The sequence below is a fragment of the Musa acuminata genome, chromosome BXJ2-11, assembly GCF_036884655.1.
Source record: "Musa acuminata AAA Group cultivar baxijiao chromosome BXJ2-11, Cavendish_Baxijiao_AAA, whole genome shotgun sequence".
NCBI classification, from domain to species: Eukaryota; Viridiplantae; Streptophyta; class Magnoliopsida; order Zingiberales; family Musaceae; genus Musa; species Musa acuminata.
In genome coordinates, this window is record NC_088348.1 from 20,127,708 (window position 1) to 20,148,986 (window position 21,279).

The following is a 21,279-nucleotide window of genomic DNA, read 5'->3' on the forward strand; positions in this document are numbered from 1 at the left end:
ATTTTGGAAAGAAACATCCAACATCATATACTAGGATAATGTCAAACGCATGTCAAGGTAGCATAGAGGTTTACAATAATAAGAAAGGTTTAACACAATGATTATTCCTTAGGAGGAATTCGAGAGTTCCTATACATGACATCTATCTTCTGGTTCATTTGTCGTAGTTCCCTTAAAATTTTAACTTGCTGTAATCGGATTTTCTCTTGCTGTGATTTGAGTTGCTCTTATTGTGATTTGATTTGATTTAATTCTGCCATGATGAGATCTTCAGAAGATAAAGCATGAGCTAGTCCTAAAAGTGCTGCACCAAAGGGACTAGGAGGAGGAGATTCATTTCCCTTAAAATTGGGTGTTTCAGGGTATTCTACTGGTGGGGGAACTGGATCAGTCTTTCTAGGTTGCCTAATTCATATACCATTGCCAAAAGTGCACCTAAGTCTCTTGAGTAGGTTTTTGTTGATAGTGTTAAATCGATCGACCTGAATTATTTCTTCATCGGGTGAGACACAAATATTATAAACATGCATTAATCGAGTGACTAACCCCCTATACGGTAACATTGAGTCTTTAGCTATTATTTCTTGTATATATTGCTGGATTAAGTATCCAAAACAATTATTTTGGCCGGTCATAATCTAATACATAGTACTTAACTCTATTTGACTAATCTCATCATGATGAAATTGTTTAGGAAGTAGGATGCTTATCATGATGTGATGAAGATATTTAGAGTTAAAGGGCAACAAGTGCTTGCAACTTTTGAGAATTATGCGTAGGTTCAGATTTGCAAAAATATTTTCTAAGGCTTCGGAGTAAGTTGCTCCGATTGCATTGATATCCCATTTACTTCTAAAATAACAACTCCTATCCTTTTCGACAATTCCAATTGACTCACATATAGTGCTATCAAAGATTCGAATTTGTGTTCCTAAGAGGTAGGTAGTTAAGCTATCATTGCCCATACTTAAGTTTGTGTAAAATAACCTAACCAACCTAGGGTAAATTGGTTCATCTATTTGTAGGATAGATAAGACATCTAAATTTGTAAACCATCTAATGGCTTCTAGGTTTCCAAGTTCATCAAGATCAACATGTTTGCCCTTATGTATTATTCTTGTTTCGAAATTTGAATACCTAAGGGCTACTTCATTAGATCCAAAGAGGATTTGATCATAGGAATCTCCTTCCACCCTTTTCCCTTTGGTTCTTGATGATCTCTTAGGAGCCATATCTAATCATGATGATAGCTTAAGAGAGAACTTTAAAGAATAGGCCATATCTTACCTTATATAAGTTTCCTTGGGAGGTAGAGATCTTGATCCAAGAAGAACCCCTCTCTTAAGCTTCTAGAGGCTTAGAATGAGGTTGAGGAGGTTTAAAGGGCTTTGTGAGAGTGCTAGGGAGGGTTCTCTCAAGTTGGGGGTGGTTCCACTGTCGACCCTAACCCCCCCCCCCCTCTCTTTATAAGGCGGTTCTCGGTGCCATCGCCAACTGAGTGGTGCCACCGCTTGGGGACCGAGCGCCCAGGCGGTGCTACCGTCGGTTCTAGCGGTGCCACCGCTAGCACGTTAAAAAATAAATTTTTTTTTTCAGAAGTTTTAATGTGTTTGATTTAAGATAGGATAGTGTCTTGGATCACTCTTTAAGATGTCATTCAAAATCGAAAAGAAAGAAGTCAAATCCACGAAAACCGAAAATAGGATGAAAAATTTTCGAAAAATATATACAATCAAGCTCATTCACAAGGACAATTCAACATGCCTAATTCCCTTCTAATAAAGTCAAATTGATCTTCATTTAAGGCTTTTGTAAAAATATCCGCTAATTGATGCTTTGTATCAAGAAATTCTAGAATGACATTATTATTATTGACATGATCTCGTATAAAGTGATGCCTAATGTCAATATGCTTAGTTCTAAAGTGTTGAATTAGATTTTTGGTTAGACAAATAGCACTTGTATTATCACATTTTATGGGAATGTTCTTTAAGTAAATTCTATAGTCTTCCAATGTATTTTTCATCTAAACAACTTGTGCACAACATGTACTTGCAGCTACGTATTCGGCTTCTGCCGTAGATAGTGTAACCAAATTTTGTTTCTTGGAAGTCTAAGAAACAAGTGCATGTCCTAAAAATTGACATGTTCCGGATGTGCTTTTTCTATCTATCCTACATCCGCCAAAATCGACATCTGCATAAGCTATTAAATCAAAATTATCGGATTTTGGATACCATAATCCTAAATTAGGAGTTCCTTTAAGATATCTAAGGATTCTTTTAACACTTTTAAGATGAGACAATTTAGGATTAACTTGAAACCTAGCGCAAAGTCCTACACTAAACATATCCGATCTAGTTGCGGTGAGGTAAAGTAAACTACCAATCATTCTCCTATATGTGTTTTGATCAAAGCTTTCACCACTTTCATCCATGTCTAACTTAGTGGAAGTACTCATAGGAGTGTTTATAACTTTTGAACCATCCATGTTAAATCGTTTTAACAATTCTAATATATATTTAGATTGATTAAGAAATATACCATTACTAAGTTGTTTAATTTGTAATCCTAAAAAGAAGGTTAATTCTCCCATTAGGCTCATTTTAAATTTATGACTCATACACTTGGCAAATGATTCACATAGTGATTTATCCGAAAAATCAAAAAATAATATCATCAATATAAATTTGAATAATAAGAAAATTATTTTTAAAATGTTTGATAAACAATGTAGTATCAACCTTGCCTTTTGTAAAATTATTTAAAATAAGAAAGGAATTAAGCCTTTCATACCAAGCTCTAGGAGCTTGTTTTAAGTCATAGAGAGCCTTAGTCAATTTAAATACATGATTAGGAAGAAGAGAATTTTCAAATCCAGGAGGTTGTTCAACATACACTTCTTCGGAAATAAAACCATTCAAGAAAGCACTTTTGACATCCATTTGAAATAGTTTAAATTCATTACTACTAGCATAGGCAAGGAGCATCCTAATAGCTTCTAATCTTGTCACAGGAGCGAAGGTCTCTTCGTAGTCGATACCTTCTTGGTTGAAACCTTTGGCCACTAGTCTAGCCTTGTTTCTAACCATAATATCGCATTCATCTTGCTTGTTTCTAAAGATCCATTTAGTACCAATGACTAAATGGTCACTAGGTCTAGGAACAAGCTTCCATATCTCATCCCTCTCAAATTGGTTCAATTCCTCTTGCATTGCAATAACCCATGAATCATCTTTCAAGGCTTCGTCAATGCATTTAGGTTTAATTTGAGAAAGAAAGGCAGCGTTAGCACAAAAAATTTTGAAGGAAGAACGAGTTTGAACCCCTTTTGATATATCTCCTATAATTAGCTCATTTGGATGAGCATCTACATACTTCTATTCCTTGGGTAAGGAAATTTCGGAAGAAGATACATCCAAGTTGCTATTTTGAGGAGGGGCTTCATTTAAATTCAAATTATCAAAACCAAGATCATCATCAAAATTATTTTTCTTTAACTCAAAAATTTTATTAAAAACTACATGAATAGACTCTTCTATAACTAAGGTTATTTTGTTAAAAACACGAAAAGCCTTAGAAATAGAAGAGTAACTAAGAAAGATGCCTTCATCGGATTTAGCATCAAATTTTCCTAAGGCATCCTTTTCATTCAAAATAAAGCATTTACAACCAAAAACTTTAAAATAAGAAACATTTAGTTTTTTATTATTCCATAATTCATAAGGAGTTTTTGATAGAGATTATCTTATTAGAACTCTATTCATGACATAGCAAGCTATATTAATGGCTTTGACCTAAAAATACTTAGATAGACTGTGTTCATTTAACATGGTTCTTGTAATTTCTTGTAAATTTCTATTTTTTCTTTTAACTACCCCATTTTGTTGAGGATTTTTCGGAGTGGAGAAGTTATGGTTATATCCATTGGATTCACAAAAACTTTGGAAGTCACAGTTTTGAAATTCGCCACTCCAAATTGATGAAATCATGAAGCCTTTTTCGTTTTGAGTAAGTTTACAAATTTAGAGAAACATTTGAAACAATCACTTTTGTGAGCCAAGAAATAGGTCCAAGTGTATTTACTATAGTAATCTATAATTACGAAGGCATATTTGCTTTCTCCTAGACTCGTTGTGTCAATTGGTCCAAATAAGTACAAATGGATCAATTGCAATAGTATAGTGGTGCTAATTTGATTTTTTGGTTTGAAACTAGTTTTTATTTGTTTTCTTAGTTGACAAGTATCACACACTTTGTCCTTAATAAACTTCATATTGGGAATCCCTCATGCTAACTCTCTAGATAAAATCTTAGATATTAGTTTAATACTTACATGACCTAATCTCCTATGCCAAAGTCAAGCATCATCATTTAAAGCGGAAAAGCATATTTCATTACTAAGTTCATCAAGGTTGATGGTGTAGACATTATTTTGTTTTAAGGTAATCATTGATATGTTTTTGTTTAGTTTTTCAATAATGTACACATTAGATTCAAATCTAACGATGTAACCTTTATCGCATAATTGACTAATGCTTAAGAGATTATATTTTAATCCATCAACTAGCAACACATCATCAATTGAAAAACTTGATTTATTACCTATGGTTCCCTTGCCAATGATTTTACCTTTGTTGTTGTCTCCGAATGTGACATACCCTTCTTCTTTGCTAGTGAGTATAGACAAATGAGATGGATCTCTGGTCATGTGCCTTGGTCTCTGGTAAATAACTTGTTCGGATTTACAACAAAAGTTATATTTCAAATGAGGTGAAACATGTAATGTGGGTCCTTTAATGAAGGTGGTAGGATTTTGGTGATAACCTCTCACAAAACCAATTCCACTTCTATTTGCGATGTGACCCTTATTTGCAAGGATCCTATCCAAGCCTTTGCTACCGACCTTAAACTTGTTTAAGGTCCCCCTAAGTAGCAAATTATCATTTTTTATTGCTTCTAAGTGTTCACACTTAGAGCATGGAGGAGTTTGAAGACTATCAAGCTTATTTTGTAGTAAGGCATGCTCTTTCTTTAATAGATTGAACTTCTTACTAATAGTTTTACACTCATCAAATAATTTATGAAAAGTGATAGAAAGTTCATCGAAAGATAAATCTTCACTAATTAAATCACATACCTCTCCTCCTAAAGCCATTAGCGCGAAGTTTGCTTCCTCTTTGTTGCTAGCTTCTTCATTCTCGGAATCACTTGAGTCGTCCCAAGTCGCTTTTAAAGCTTTCTTCTTCTTCGATTGCTTCTTCTTGGCTTGGGGGCATTCATTTTTTAAGTGCCCCGACTTCTTGCATTCGTAGCATATTACTTGGTCCTTTTTATATTTAAGTTTGTTTTTGGTGTCATTTTTAAATTTGTTCTTTCTTATAAATTTTTAAAATTTTTGAGTTAAAAGTGTAATGTCATCGTCACTGTCCTCATCACTTGATATTCCTTTCAAGTGGTCTTCTTGTGTTCTAAGTGTCATATCCTTCCTGTTCTTTGGAAGGGGGTTCTCGAGCTCTTTATGAGCATGACACATCATTTCGTAGGTCATTAGAGACCCAATAAGTTCTTCAAGAGAAATTGTTTTAAGGTCCTTGGCCTCTTGAATGACCATAACTTTTGGATCCCAACTCTTTGGAAGGGATCTTAAAATTTTAGTTACTAGTTCAAAGTTAGAAAAACCTTTACCAAGAGCTTTGAGTCCATTGATGACATCCGTGAAATAAGTGTACATGTCTCCGATGGACTCACTTAGTTTCATCCAGAAAAGTTTGTAAGAATGCACAAGAATGTTGATTTTGGACTCTTTCACTCGGCTAGTGCCTTCATGAGTGACCTCACTCCAAATATCAAAGGCCGAATCATAAATTGAAACGCGATTAAATTCATTTTTGTCAAGTGCACAAAATAAGACATTCATAGCCTTTGCGTTTAAAGCAAAAACCTTCTTCTCCGATTTATCCCATTCGCTCATTGGAAGAGAAGATTTTTGAAATCCATTTTTGACAATATTCCAAAGCTCAAAATCCATGGAAATAAGAAAGATCCTCATATAAGTCTTCCAATATGTGTAATCCGACCCATTAAACATAGGCGACATGTAATAGAGTGACCCTCTTGCATGCCGGAGTAAGCAATCTCTCTTGGGTATTAAACCAAATATGAGAGTAAGCCTTGCTCTGATACAAATTGTTAGGATCGGAGCGGCACTGGGGAGGAGGGGGGTTTGAATTAGTGCAACGGATTAAAACTCATAAGTTTGAAATCGATTTCATAAATATGTAAAGATTTTGATTCGACGAAGGATGACTTAGCTAAAATAACTCGAGTAAATGTAGTAGTCAAGAGTAGGGAGATGAAAACCGAATGATTTGTAGCTAAGTAGAGAAATGGTTCAGAAAATTAAACACTCACACATTCAAGGAATACCACGATGTATAGTGGTTCGGTCAAATGACCTATATCCACTTTCGAAGCCTTCTTCGATGAGGCTCCCAACTTCCACTAGCAAATCACTTTGAAGGGGAAGGACTAAATACCCCTCTTATAACCTTCTTACAAGTGGTTCACACTCTTACAGATTTTTTTCAAAGAGAAAGAGGGAGGTGAACACTTAAGCTATTGAAAATAAGACTTTGCTAGAGCTTTTTCTCACTTTCTAACTTCTCAAAAAGGTGTAATCTTTACTAAGAATTAATGGGTATTTATAGGCCCCAAGAGGATTCAAATTTGGGCTCCAAATTTGAATTACTTTTGGGTTTTCCGGTGCTGGCGGTGCCACCGCCTGTCAATGTCTGACACTAATAGTGTACTAGCGATGCCACCGCCAGACCTCTCAGGTTCTGGGAGGTGCCACCGCCCAGTCCGGCGGTGCCACTACTTGGACTGTTCCAACTCACTAGTTGGGCTCCAAACTTGGCCCAAACCAGTCCAAACTCGGGCCCAATTGGCCCCTAACCGGGCTATAGGATTAACCGTTAATCCTAACCCAAATTATATGCAAACTATAAAATTAAGACATAGCCCTAAACAAATGTTTAATCGGCAATGTCAAGTTTCCTTCCGGCCAGCTTTCCGGCAAACTTCCAGCGGACTTCCGATACACCCTTAGATTTCTTCTGGTGGACTCCCAGCAGGCTCCCGGTCTTGTGGCGAGTTCAACGAGTCTTTGGCAAGTATCCGAACCTTCTCGGTGATCTCCGCAAACCTCCAACGATCTTTTCGGCTGTCACAGACAAACTTCTAAGCAGGATGTTTGATGTAATGCTTATGTATGTCCGTGTCTTTTGGTATGTTCATTCTTTGCCTAGCATGTAGAGGAACAACCAAAGGCTTAATAGTCACATTTTAGTTGGGTTTGATGACCGCTTTAGGCTTGTAAATAAAGGTTGTATCATGTAGACATTTATGAGAGATTTTCGATCTGTAATAGATCATTTTGACCCTTTGTTGTGCAACTGTTCAGGGCTTGTAAAGTCTGTTTGTAATTTGCATTGCCTATGAAGTGTTTTCGGAGATTTTTGCTTGTGGATCCCGAGTGAGGCATTTTCTCTATCCCCTTTTCTCTTTTGTAGGTCCTAAGGGACTATGGGAGGCTTCGGGGAGGCTGACCTTTGCGGACGGACACGCAAGGGTGCCGCACGACTTAGGCAAAACTAGCTAAGTCCGTGACAGATGGTATCAGAGTGGGACAAGCACTCATAGAAACACTTGGCATGTAAACATGGGGGACCTAGCAGGGCTGCGTTGAGGGCAGTCGGCACACGACAATCGTTTATGGGAAAAACGAGCATGGAGATGTAGAGAAAAGGAGTCGCTCAGAGGAGCGGACATCTAAGATTGGCATTTAGAGGAATGACCAACCCTTCACGCGAGAGGCACCATAAGAACAAGTAAGCTTGGAAGAATACAGAGCGCACAAAGGTTGGGATGGCTGAGTTTGAGCTACGGCTCAACGTTGACAACTATACTTGATGGTGCTCAAGGCAAGCGAGGCGCTTGGTAAAGAATGAGACCATGCAATGTGGAAGTAGTTGTTCAGCGACCAAAAGAGTTGTGCAAAGCTCACAGAGGTGAGGGGAATTGCTAACTCGAAGAATTCAGTACTCATGCATGGGCTTGGATACGGACGATGAATGTTTACAACCATCCCAAGGCGACCGAAACTCGGTGCCATGGAGCATTGAAACATTCTCTTTGGCATATGAAGGATACGTATGTAGGAGACTGAAGTGTGCAACGAGTTCAGCATGTTGCTAGGCCTTGAGTGGTGCAGCGGGGGTTGTATTGACATGGGATCGCAATCTAGCAAGTACGTTTGTAGGAGGCAGAATAATGCACAATTTGTTCAGCAAATCGGAGTAGTCCAAGGGGATGGTGGTCTCCGAAACAAAGAGAGATATTGTTCCAATGGGACAGTTATCCAGGAGGGATAAGTCCCGGCTCTCCAGAGGGAGAATTATGTGGGACGGACCGTACATGTTGAGGAGGAGTACCTCAACAAACAGCAACTCCACGAAGCTCAATGGACCGAGCAAGTAGCGAGGAGTCGTCGCATGATCTTGCTTGAGAGAATGTATTGGTGGATGCATTGTGAGATCAAGTGGGGGAGCGACCCAAAGCAACACAAATGTAGGCATACTTGGAGTTGATATGGAGATTGTACTTAAGGGAGGGCTGACCCATGGAATGTGGGCACAAGGGCACCATCAACTCAATGCAAAATGAGGAGCGGAGCAACTTAGGTGTAACTTAGCGAAGTACCCAAGCCGCATGAAGGGAGCCAACATAGAAGATGGAACATAGAGCGGAGGCACAGTGCTTTCCTTGGACAAAGGTCAAGGACATGAACTCTTGTAGAGGTAAGAGCAAGATCATGTTGTTCCATGGGTCCTTTATTCTAACGAAGCAGACTCATCTTGCATGGTGCCAAAGACGAAGGGAGCTTCTAGGCACATGTACCTTATCTCGGAGAAGCATTTGATGGAGGAACTAAGGTGACTCAACTTGCGGAGGCGAAGTTGGGTTCAGAAGGCCTTGGCATGGGGCAAGAGGACACGGAGGTGGGTACTCTTGAAGAATATGCCATAGTGTTGCCAGTCAAGTTGTTAGGTAGGAAGTGGTGTGCAGCGGAGATTGTGCTGGTAGGGGCAGAGGCCCAAGATCCAGACAATGGTGCACCATTTTCAGTGAAGTCGGTGGACTTCGAGAGCTACTAGGCGACGGACTATCCTAGAGCGGTGCTTCATCTAGGTGTGACCCAAGAGTGGGTGGATGAAGGTCGATTACCAAAAGAGTGAATTAAATCGAAGGTGGAAGAGACCCTGTGATGTATTGGCAGAGGCCACACATGGAGGGATCACAATTCAAGTTCATCCCATAAGGATCAAAATGTAATAGAGATGTCACTAGGAGGCGGCATGGTGCAGCGGATCGTGGTGGAATAATTTGTGGCAATGTGATACATACGACATAGTCCCTTGAGGGACTAGATCATACAGAGGTATGATCGGGAGCTATTGGAAGCTTCACTTCGGTGAACAACATGACGGCAAGAAGGGCTATGGATTCAAGGAGTGAAGACCATGGTACCGCAGAGGTGGGTCTTCTGTGTGTGTATCGAATTTTGCATCGAATGAAAGCCTTGGTCATCAACATATGGGGGCTGTGTTCCACCAAGGAAAAAGTTTGAATGCATGTACCAGTAAGTCCCATGGGAGGGACTTGATCATGCAAAGGTATGATCGAAGCAACTGGAGAGTTGGACTACTCCATAGCTCATATTTGCTTAAGGGAGCTCGGCAAGTCAGAGGACAAGATTGAGTAAGCGAAGGTTGCTACCAAGGAAGCTAAGGAGAACAGAATCGGTGCAAATCCTACAACGTGATGGCAGAGGCCATGAATGGGAGTTGCAGTCTATCTTTCTATCGACCAAAGGGAGTTGCTTGGAGAATATAGAGGTGTTGAAGCAGGGGGTCGAAAGGGGCGAGGAAGCGACAACGAGTCCAGAGGGATTTAGCTACCCAAAATCAAGCATCAGTTAGAATGGAGGTGGACTCGAAGGAGTGCCATAGAGACATATCTACTGATCATGAAGAAAAGGGATGCAGATGCGAGGCGACGGATAGTAGGGCTATGGGCATGGCAGCGCCATAGACTTAGGTGCACCTTTAGCAATGGTCTTTAGGTTAGGCAACCTAGAAGGACTGATCCAGTTCCCCCACCAGTCGAATACCCCGAAACACTAATTTTTAGGGAAAATGAATCTCCTCCTCCTAGTCCCTTTGGTGCAACACCTTTAGAATCTACTCCTGCTTCATCCTCTGAAGATCTCATTATGACAGAATTGCATCAGATCAAATCACAACAAGAGCAAATTCAATCTCAGCAAGTTGAAATTTTGAGGGAACTACGACAAATGAATCAAAAGATAGATGTCATGTATAAGAACTATGGATTTCCTCCTAAGGATTAATCGATATGCCTTCTTATTCTGTTGCCTTGACATGCGATCCTTGTATACTTACTCTTAATGCCAAGTTAAAGCTTTGCCATCTTTGTTCTTTTTGTATGAAAGCCATATTGATTCTTTTTGAGATGAATTTTGGATGAATGCTGATTTTCTTTCGAATAATATGAATTTTGGATGAATGCTGAACTTGTTATTATAAGATGAATTTTGTATAATCTTATGAATGCTGAATGATCGATCTTTATGCTAAACTCCTTTTCTAATGATTTTATGATCATAAATTGTACGCTTAAAGTCTCATCTCCTTTTTGTTGATAACAAAGGGGGAGAAGAATGAGCAAAAGATTGATGACTTGTGCCAATGCGATAGCATGACTTATATGAATTGTAAAAGCTTGTGTAATGCAAATGTCTTATATGCATCGCAAATGTGATAGCATGACTTGTATGAATTGCAAAAGCTAATATATTGTGTAATGCAAATATCTTATATGCATCGCAAAAATATCTTATATGCATCGTAAAACTTTTTAAGAACATCGCAATATGAAAGTTTTTTAGATTAGCTGTCGTTTCATCTCATGATCATATGAAATCATGCCTTATATTTATATCATGAGATTTATATTGACAGTTCATATCTCTTGTCGAAATCATAATTGTCATTTATCATTCGACTTGAAAATAATTTTCATAGCTTGAAATTATGAGAAATACGAAGTTTCGTATTTGCTCATGCTTATTGAGAATAACAATAAGTTCAACGTGTTGAATCTCAGATTTTGATGATGAAACTAATTGATTGTGTTTAGATGTTTAACTGCATTTTGAGTGATGTAGGTCTACTCGATCAGGATTAGACAGTTGACGCAGGAGGAATTGACGTTGCGCCGGAGGAGATCACGTCAGGGTATTGACGACAGAAGGCTTCGGACGTCGGGCATCGGGCCAAAGAGAGCGGAATTGCGCCAAGGATATCGGGGTTGCAGAGGTAAACTGCCGATTGGGCAACAAGCCGCAAGAGAGGACAATGCGCTGAAGAATCGGACGAAGCGCCAACCAATGACGTGCCGGGCAACAGAATGTTAATTTGCGTTGTAATAATTGTCTAGATTGGAGTAGATTTTTTGCTTGTGTGTGCTGGATTAACTACGATAATGATGCATACATAAAGCAAACCAAAGTGTCGGAGTCAAGCACGAAGGATTCGTTGCGATTTCGAGAGTTTGACGGAAGTCCGAAGGTTCGTCGAGAATGCTGCCGGAACTAGCCAAGAATAAGTAGGGAGCTTGCCGAAGGGTTTTTCGGAAGCTCACCGGAAGGTTCGTTGGAAGTTCGCGGAGCTCGCTGAGAAAGATCGGAGCTGGCCGAAGAAGCTCGTTGGAACTCACCAAGATCAAATCGTGAAGTCTAGGAGCTTGCCGGGAGTCCGCAGAATGGTTTCCGAGAGTTTATCGGAAGACCATCGGAAGTTCGCCGGAAGCTCGCCGGAAGAAGTCTTGACTTACAGACTTTGTAATAGCTTAGAAAATGTCTTTAAATTCGTAGTTAGCATATTAATTAGGGTTAGGATTAAGTGTTAATCCTATAACCCAAGTATGGGCCAATTGGGCCCGAGTTCGGACTGGTTTGGGCCAAGTTTGGAGCCCAACCAGTGAGCTGATTTGGCCTAGGCGGTGGCACCGCCCAGCACCCGAGACCTGGGCGGTGGCACCGCTTGACTAGGCGGTGACACCGCAAGTCCACTGTCAGTGTCAGACACTGACAAGCGGTGGCACCGCCGGCCTCGGAAACCCAAGAGAATTCAAAATTTGGAGCCCAAATTTGAATTCTCTTGGGGCCTATAAATACCCCTCATTTTTCAGCAGAGAATACAACCTTTTGAGAAGATAGAAGTTGAGAAAAGCTTTAGGAAAAGTCTTGTTTTCAATAGCTTGAGTGTTCACCTCATTTCTTTTCATTGAAATCTTTGTAAAAGGGTGAACCACTTGTAAGAGGTTGTAAGAGGGGTGTAAGAAGGAGGTTGATCTTCGCCTAGTAAAGGAAGATCATTAGTGGATGCCGGTGGCCTCGACGGAAGAGGAATCGGAGGAGTGGATGTAGGTCACGATTGACCGAACCACTATAAACTACCGTCTTCTCTGGTTTGCATTTTATTCTTGCCATTTACATACTGCAAACTACTTTACTTAGTCACTACACTTCCATACGCTTCTAAGTTATTACGCTTCCAGAATCGGTTTTCATCGAAAGTGTTTAAATCATCGAAAGTTTATCATACTTTACCGTTGCACTAATTCACCCTCCCCTCTTAGTGCCACTCCAGTCCTAACAATTGGTATTAGAGCCCGATATTTCTCATTTCGGATTTACACCCGAGAGAAATGGCTCTTCATGGCTTTCAAGAGGGCTTTTCAGTTTTTCGTCCACCATTGTTTAACGGATTGGACTACACTTATTGGAAAACTCGAATGAGAGTTTTCTTGATTTCTATGAATTTGGATTTATGGAATATCGTTGAAAACGGTTTTCAACTTCCCTCTAAACCGATGAACGAATGGTCGGATTTGGAGAAGAAGTATTTTTCTTTAAACGCAAAGGCTATGAATGCCTTATTTTGCGCTTTGGACAAAAATGAGTTCAATCGGATTTCAACGTGCGAAACGGCTTGATATTTGGCGAACACTTGAAATCATGCACGAGGGAACTAGTAGAGTCAAAGACTCGAAAGTTAACATTTTATTGCATGATTTTGAGCTTTTTCAAATGCAACCAAGCGAGACTATAGGCGACATGTATACCCGTTTCACAGATGTCGTCAATAATCTAAGAGTTCTTGGTAAATCTTTTTCGAATTTTGATCTCATAAGCAAGATCTTAAGATCCCTTCCAAAAAGGTGGGATCCTAAAATAACCGCAATACAAGAAACAAAAGATTTAAATATTTTTTCACTTGAAGAACTAATTGGTTGGTTGATGACATATGAAATGGTGTACAAAACACATGATGAACATGATGAACAAAATCACCTTCCAAAAAATTGGAAGGATTTGGAACACTGGACAAATGAATACCACTTGAGCGATGACTCAAGTGATGAGGACAATGATGAACTTGAATTTCGAACACTAAATCTTAATAAGTTTATTAAACAAAAATCTAAAATAAACAATGAACTTGAACGGAGGAAGAGGCCAAAGAAGAGGAAGGCAACCAAGGATGAATCAAGAACTTCCAAAGGTGAAACGACGAATTGGGCTTTGATAGGCTTCGACTACAAGGTAAGTAACTCAACTCTCTTGAATTATTTTGAAATTACTTGAAGTTTTTCATGAAGTGCTTAATTTAGATAATAGGAATAGGAAATAAAAAATTATTTTTCAAAAATCATATTATGTTTTTCTTTGTAGCATCTTTGAAAAATTTAAAATTTGATCATAAAAAGTATATTGCAAAAGTTTCATGCATGTTATGTTTTGAAATGTTGAATGATACAATATAGGGATGATAATATGATAATGCTTAGGATTAATCCATACATATGTATGTTGATGATTTTATGTCATGCATGAGTTTTTGAAGTAAATGTTGATTTGAAACTCTCATTTTGGATTAACATGTTTTTGGTTGAATCATTTTTATGACGAATTAAGATGACATTCTTATGACATATTAAGATGACATAGTACATGTACATCTATGTATGAATTTCTTGATAGTCTTTTGATGATAGATGTGATATCATGATGTTTTATTTTTGATGTGTCTGGTCTTGACGGCTTTATGACGAAACTTATGTTTTGATTTTAAATGATGATACATGTTTTCACAAAAAAACTTGAACACCCTCACATGAAATCAATCGTATGAAATTGAAATAAATTTTATATCCTATTGAGATTAATGAATTTATTTTATCATTCTTGTGAATCTCATGAAAATAAACATGATGAATATTTTGAAAATAAATGAGTGTCATGCATATTGATCATGCTTAATAAATTTCGAAATTATGCATGATGAATCTTGTGATTTATGGATTATTGATTTTTACTATAATGAAAGTGCCTTATTAATCTTTGTTGTAATAAATCTTACACTTTCGGTTTTAAACATGATACATGTTTTTATTTGGTATAAGTGAAATAAAATCATATGAATTGAAACAACTAAAAAGAGGAAAATATTTTTTCCTTGAAAAATTATTTTTCTCTATCCTATTGATCTTGATGTTTATTATGATAAATCTATGTATACCATTTTGAATCTCTTGAAAGTAATGTTGAGATTTTGATGAATTTGATGATTTGAATTTAAATGAGATTGTATTCAAATTATGATCTTGATTTCTTGGATTTACTACTTGAGATTTTTTTAATCACAATCTCTTCTTTGTACACCTACAATTTTTGTTATTTATAAAAAGAAGTGATTTGATAAAATGAATCATGTCTTTTGTAATTCAAGAGGTCTTATCTTTCATGACACGATGCCATTGGATTTATGGCTTGTATGCCTTGAAATAATTGAAATATTATGCACTATTTTGTTCTTCCCTTATTCTTTCTTGTTTTCAATGATAAAATGGGAAAAAGTTATGATCATGCATGATAGGATGCAATTTGACAGATTAATACCATGATGATTTGAAATGTTTATGATTTGCAATGATGCATACAATACTTGTGCTTTCTAATTATGATGTGATGTATTACATATGATGTAAATCATGATTTAAAATACTATGAGTTATTGCTAAAATGATGTATTATAAATATTGATTTAATGTTTTATATCATGAATACTCTAAATGATGAATGTTTGGTATCATGATCAAAATGTTGATAAATAGTTAAAAATTTTAGTATCATGTATGATATCCTCATAATGTTGATCGATTTATTCAATATTGTGCATGATGAGTTATAGTGATGATTGAAACAATGATTGAAATGATATGAATGATGATTTGGAATCATGTATATAATGATGAGTTTATATGTTTTGAAAATATATATGATGATTTGGTATTATGCATGCAATAATGATGCACACAATGATGAAATATTCATGATAAAATTATTATTTTGATATTCATGACTTGAATCTTCCTTTCTTTTTGCCAATGACAAAGAGAGAGAAAGAGTTGCTAATGTGCTATCTTGAATTAATGTAAAGTGTAATCTCAAAGATAAATTAGCTACCTTGCACAAGTCAAGAAAATGCAAAAATTTATTTACTTTCTTGCACATCTAAAGAAAAGATACAAATGTAACACTTGCCAAATTGTTTGCTTGCCTCATGTAAAACATGGTCCCTTGCTAGTTTGGTATTTTGCTAAGGAAGCAAAAATGACACTTCTCAAAAAAGAAGAAAGAGCATACTTTCTTGAACATCTTTAATATGCTAGCTAGCATGATGTACAATTTGCTATCTTGAACATTACAAAGAAATACTATCATGCACATTGCAAAGAAAAGAAAATATGCCAACTTGCACATCTTTAAATTTGCTAGCTTGTATGTAGTAAAACTTGCATATCGTAAAAGTTGCTAGCTTATAGAGAAGCAAAGAATTGCTATCTCGAAAGAAGCAAAAAATGTAAAACTTAGAAAACTTGCAATATAATTGCTCTTGCCATGATTTGTATCAAAAATAGGTTGATATCCTTAAAAGCATTGCATTAAATTTTTTAGTATTGCAATGTATCACATGTATTCAAATTGAAAATTTTGAGACTATTATCATATCAAGTTTAACAATTGATGTCTTGCATGACATGATTTCTTTGCATTTTTGTCTTGTATGTATCATGTGATGACTGAAATATTGATTGATGCAAATTCATAATTTATGTAAAAGTCTAAATCATTGGTTCCTCTCCTTCTTTTCGGCAATGACATAGGGGGAGAAAGATTGCTAGCTCAAGGCAAATGTTGGCTAGCTTGTACTCTTCCCTTCTTTTCGACAAAAACAAAGGGGAGAAAGCTTTTGCTAGTGAGAACATGCAAAGAAAAGCAAAGTGCAATCTTGCACAAGAAGCAAGTGTTGAATTGCCATGATTGAACTTAAGAATCTTGCTATGCTTTTGTGCTTATATGTTGTGATGAAAATCTAGCTTTATGTTGCAAAAACTTGCATATCTTTTAAAATAGCTAGAGCTACTTCTCTTTGTTGTTGATGACATAGGGGGAGAAGTATATTGATGATTTCATGCATCGAATTGAATATTTTATATATTTGCATGATGGTTTAAATGTTTTTCATAACATGTGATGAATGTTACTTGGATTTGGGATAATCCAAGTATTCTATCAATGACATATTGATAGGGGGAGTTTGGTTAAACTCCGGGGAGTTAAGGTTAACTCCGTTAGTCATCAATTAGTTGTCATCATCAAAAAGGGGGAGATTGTTGAATCTCAGATTTTGATGATGAAACTAATTGATTGTGTTTAGATGTTTAACTGCATTTTGAGTGATGCAGGTCTACTCGATCAGGATTAGACAGTTGACGCAGGAGGAATTGACGTTGCGCCGGAGGAGATCATGTTAGGGTATTGGATGGCAGAAGGCTTCGGACGTCGGGCATCGGGTCAAAGAGAGCGGAATTGTGCCAAGGATATCGGGGTTGCGGAGGTCAACCGCCGATTGGGCAACAAGCTGCAAGAGAGGACAATGCGCTGAAGAATCAGACGAAGCGCCAACCAATGACGTGTCGGGCAACAGAATGTCAATTTGCGTTGTAATAATTGTCTAGATCGGAGTAGATTTTTTGCTTGTGTGTGTAGGATTAACTACGATAATGACGAAGACATAAAGCAAAACAAAGCGTCGGAGTCAAGCACAAAGGATTCGTTGTGAGTTTGAGAGTTCGACAGAAGTCCGAAGGTTCATCGGGAATGCTGCCGGAACAAGCCAAGAATAAGTAGGGAGCTTGCCGAAGGGTTTTTCGGAAGCTCACCGGAAGGTTCGTTGGAAGTTTGCGGAGCTCGTCGAGAAAGATCGGAGCTAGCCGAAGAAGCTCGTTGGAACTCGCTAAGATCAAATCGTGAAGTCTAGGAGCTTGCCGGGAGTCCGCAGAATGGTTTCCGAGAATTTATCGGAAGATCGTCGGAAGTTCACCGGAAGCTCGCCGGAAGAAGTCTTGACTTACGGACTTTGTAATAGCTTAGAAAATGTCTTTAAATCCGTAGTTAGCATATTAATTAGGGTTAGGATTAAGTGTTAATCCTATAACCCAAGTATGGGCCAATTGGGCCCGAGTTCGGACTGGTTTGGGCCAAGTTTGGAGCCCAACCAGTGAACTGATTTGGCCTAGGCGGTGGCACCGCCCAGCACCCGAGACCTGGGCGGTGGCACCGCTTGACTAGGCGGTGGCACCGCCAGTCCACTGTTAGTGTCAGACACTGACAGGCGGTGGCACCGCCAACCTCGGAAACCCAAGAGAATTCAAAATTTGGAGCCCAAATTTGAATCCTCTTGGGGCTTATAAATACCCCTAATTTCTCAGCAGAGAATACAACCTTTTAAGAAGCTAAAAGTTGAGAAAAGCTTTAGGAAAAGTCTTGTTTTCAATAGCTTGAGTGTTCACCTCCTTTCTTTTCATTGAAATATTGGTAAAAGGGTGAACCGCTTGTAAGAGGTTGTAAGAGGGGTGTAAGAAGGAGGTTGATCTTTGCCTAGTAAAGGAAGATCATTAGTGGATGCTGGTGGCCTCGACGGAAGAGGAATCGAAGGAGTGGATGTAGGTCACGATTGACCGAACCACTATAAACTACCGTCTTCTCTGGTTTGCATTTTATTCTTGCCATTTACATACTGCAAACTACTTTACTTAGTCACTACGCTTCCATATGCTTCTAAGTTATTAAGCTTCCAAAATCGGTTTTCATCGAAAGTGTTTAAATCGTCGAAAGTTTATCATACTTTACCATTGCACTAATTCACCCCCCCCTCTTAGTGCCGCTCCGGTCCTAACACAACGGATAGAACTTATCGATTTAGGCTTGAATTCAAAGAGATTGAATTCAAATATTTTTATATTCTCATTATATGGCATTTAGATAGGGGTAGTTATGTTTAACTTCATCATCAATTGATTGTCATCATCAAAAGGGGGAGATTGTTGAATCTCAGATTTTGATGATGAAATCAATTGATGGGTTAATTGATCTAATCCATATTATTGAGTTAAGTGTGCAGGATTAACTACGATAGCTTGAAGACATAAAGTAAGTCTACCGGAGTCAAGTTTGATGGGTGTTCAAGAGTCCGCCGAGAGTCCGAAGATTCGTCGGAAGTGCTGCCGGAACCAACAGAGAAGAAATCGGGGACTTGCCGAAGTTTTCAGAAGTCCACCAGAGAGATCGTCGGAGATTCGCAGAGATCACCGAGAAGGTTCAGCTATTTGCCAAAGACTTGCTAAACTCGCCACAAGACCGGGAGCCTGCTGGGAGTTTGTTGGAAGAAATCCGAGGGTGTATCGGAAATCCGTCGGAAATTCGTCGAAAAGCTCACCGGAAGGAAACTCGACGTTGCCGGTTAAAAACTTGCTTAGGACTATGTCTTAATTTTATAATTTTCATATACTTAGGGTTAGAATTAAGGGTTAATCCTATAACCCGGTTAGGGGCCAATTGGGCCCAAGTTCGGACTGGTTTGGGCCAAGTTTGGAGCCCAACCAGTGAGCTGAAATAGTTTAGGCGGTGGCACCGCCCAGAACCCGAGAGTTCCGACGATGGCACCGCCAGCAAACTGCTGGACTAGGCGGTGGCACCATCCAGAACCCGAGAGGTCTGGTGGTGGCACCGCTAGTATACTGTCAGTGTCAGACACTAACAGGCGATGTCACCACCAACACCGGGAAACCCAAAAGCAATTCAAATTTGGAGCCCAAATTTGAATCCTCTTGGGGTCTATAAATACCCCTCAATTCTCAGCAGAGAATACAACCTTTGAGAAGTTAGAGGTTGAGAAAAAGTTTTAGGAAAGTCTTTAGCAAGTCTTGTTTTTAATAGCTTAAGTGTTCACCTCCCTATTTCTCTTTGAAAAATTTGTAAGAGTGTGAACCACTTATAAAAGGTTGTAAGAGGGGTATTTGTCCTTCCCCTTCAAAGTGATTTGCTAGTGGAAGTTGGGAGCCTCATCAAAGAAGGCTTTGCAAGTGGATGTAGGTCATTTGACCGAACCGCTTTAAATTGGTGTGTTCCTTAAATGTGTGAGTGTTTACCTTTCTGAAACCTTTATTTACATAGCAGCAAGCTTTTGGTTTTCATCTCCTTACTTTACTCGAGCTACTTTTACCAAATCATTCTTTGTCGAATCGAAATCTCTACGTATTTACGAAATCGTTTTCAAACTTATGAGTTTTAATCCACTACACTAATTCACCCCCCCTCCCCCTCTTAGTGCCGCTCTGATCCTAACATTAATATGCCGGACGAGGTCCCTTTGGACGATAGCCTGGAGGGTTCCCCGAACTTAGGGATGTAACTTTTCTTTTTGTCTTGGTCGGGTCAAATTTTGGGTTTGTATTGGCCGGACCGCAACATGTACACTCCTTTCAATTAATGAAAATTGGTCTTTTGAAATCTTGACTTTTGTTATGGGTAGAATCTTCTCAAGTTTGATGCATTCCAAGTCCTCGGTAGGGGACTTCCCTCCATGGTTTCGAGGCGGTAAGTTCCTTCTCGGATCACGTTATAGACCCGATAGGGGCCTTCCCAGTTCGGCGCGAGCTTCCCTCTTGCTCGGGTTGGGTCGCTCACTTCAGTCTTTTGAAGGATGAGGTCTCTGACCTTGATTGGCCATGGGCGGACCCTACGATTGTAGAGCCGGGCTGTAGCTTTTTTGTATGCCAGGGTGCGTAAGTGTGCCTCGGCCCTTCTTTCTTTGAGGCGGTCCAGGTTAGCCCTGAGGCCCTCCTCAAAGTTGTCTTGCTCGAAGGTGGCGGTGCGCAAGGTCGGGAATACCATCTCGGGTGGAAGGACTGCTTCGGTTCCAAACGCCAGGCTGAATGGGGATTCCCCCGAGGTGGACTTGGGAGTCGTTCGTTTTGCCCACAGGATGCTAGGGAGTTCGTCCACCAAGGCCTCAAGTGCACCCGAGACCCTCTTCTTGAGGCCTTCCAGGATTGCTCGATTCATCACCTTGGCCTGGCCGTTAGTTTGGGGGTGTGTGACCAAGATGAATTTTAATTGTATCCCAAACGACTGGCAGTAGGCCTTGAACTTAGCATTGTTGAACTGAGTTCCATTGTCGGTGATGATGACCCTCGAGATCCCAAACCGGGTAATGATGTTCCTCCATGTGAAGCCCTGAACTTGTTTCTCCATAATGGATGCTAGGGGTTCAGCTTCGACCCACTTCATGAAATTGTCAACCCTGACTATGAGGAAGCGTTGCTGCCCTGAAGCTGGAGGAAAGGGCCCGAGGAGGTCAAGACCCCATTGGGCAAAGGGCTAGGGCACCTCCATTAGGGTGAGAGGGACCGCTGGCTGGTGATGGAACCGGGCATGCTTTTGGCACTACTGGCACTACTACACGTGTGATTGGGTGTCTTGGTGCATGGTCGGCCAATAGCATCCCTGTTTGAGGATCTTGAAGGCCAATGTCCGGCCGCCGATGTGCTCCACACAGATTCCCTCGTGGAGCTCAGCGAGAACCATCTCGGCCTCGGGCGACGTGAGGTAGCGTAGGAGGGGTTGAGAGAAAGCTCTTCGGTACAACTTTTCACCAATCTCACAGTACCAAGCCTGGGTTCGCCTCAATCGCCGCGCTGCCCTCGGGTCATCGGGTTGTGTCC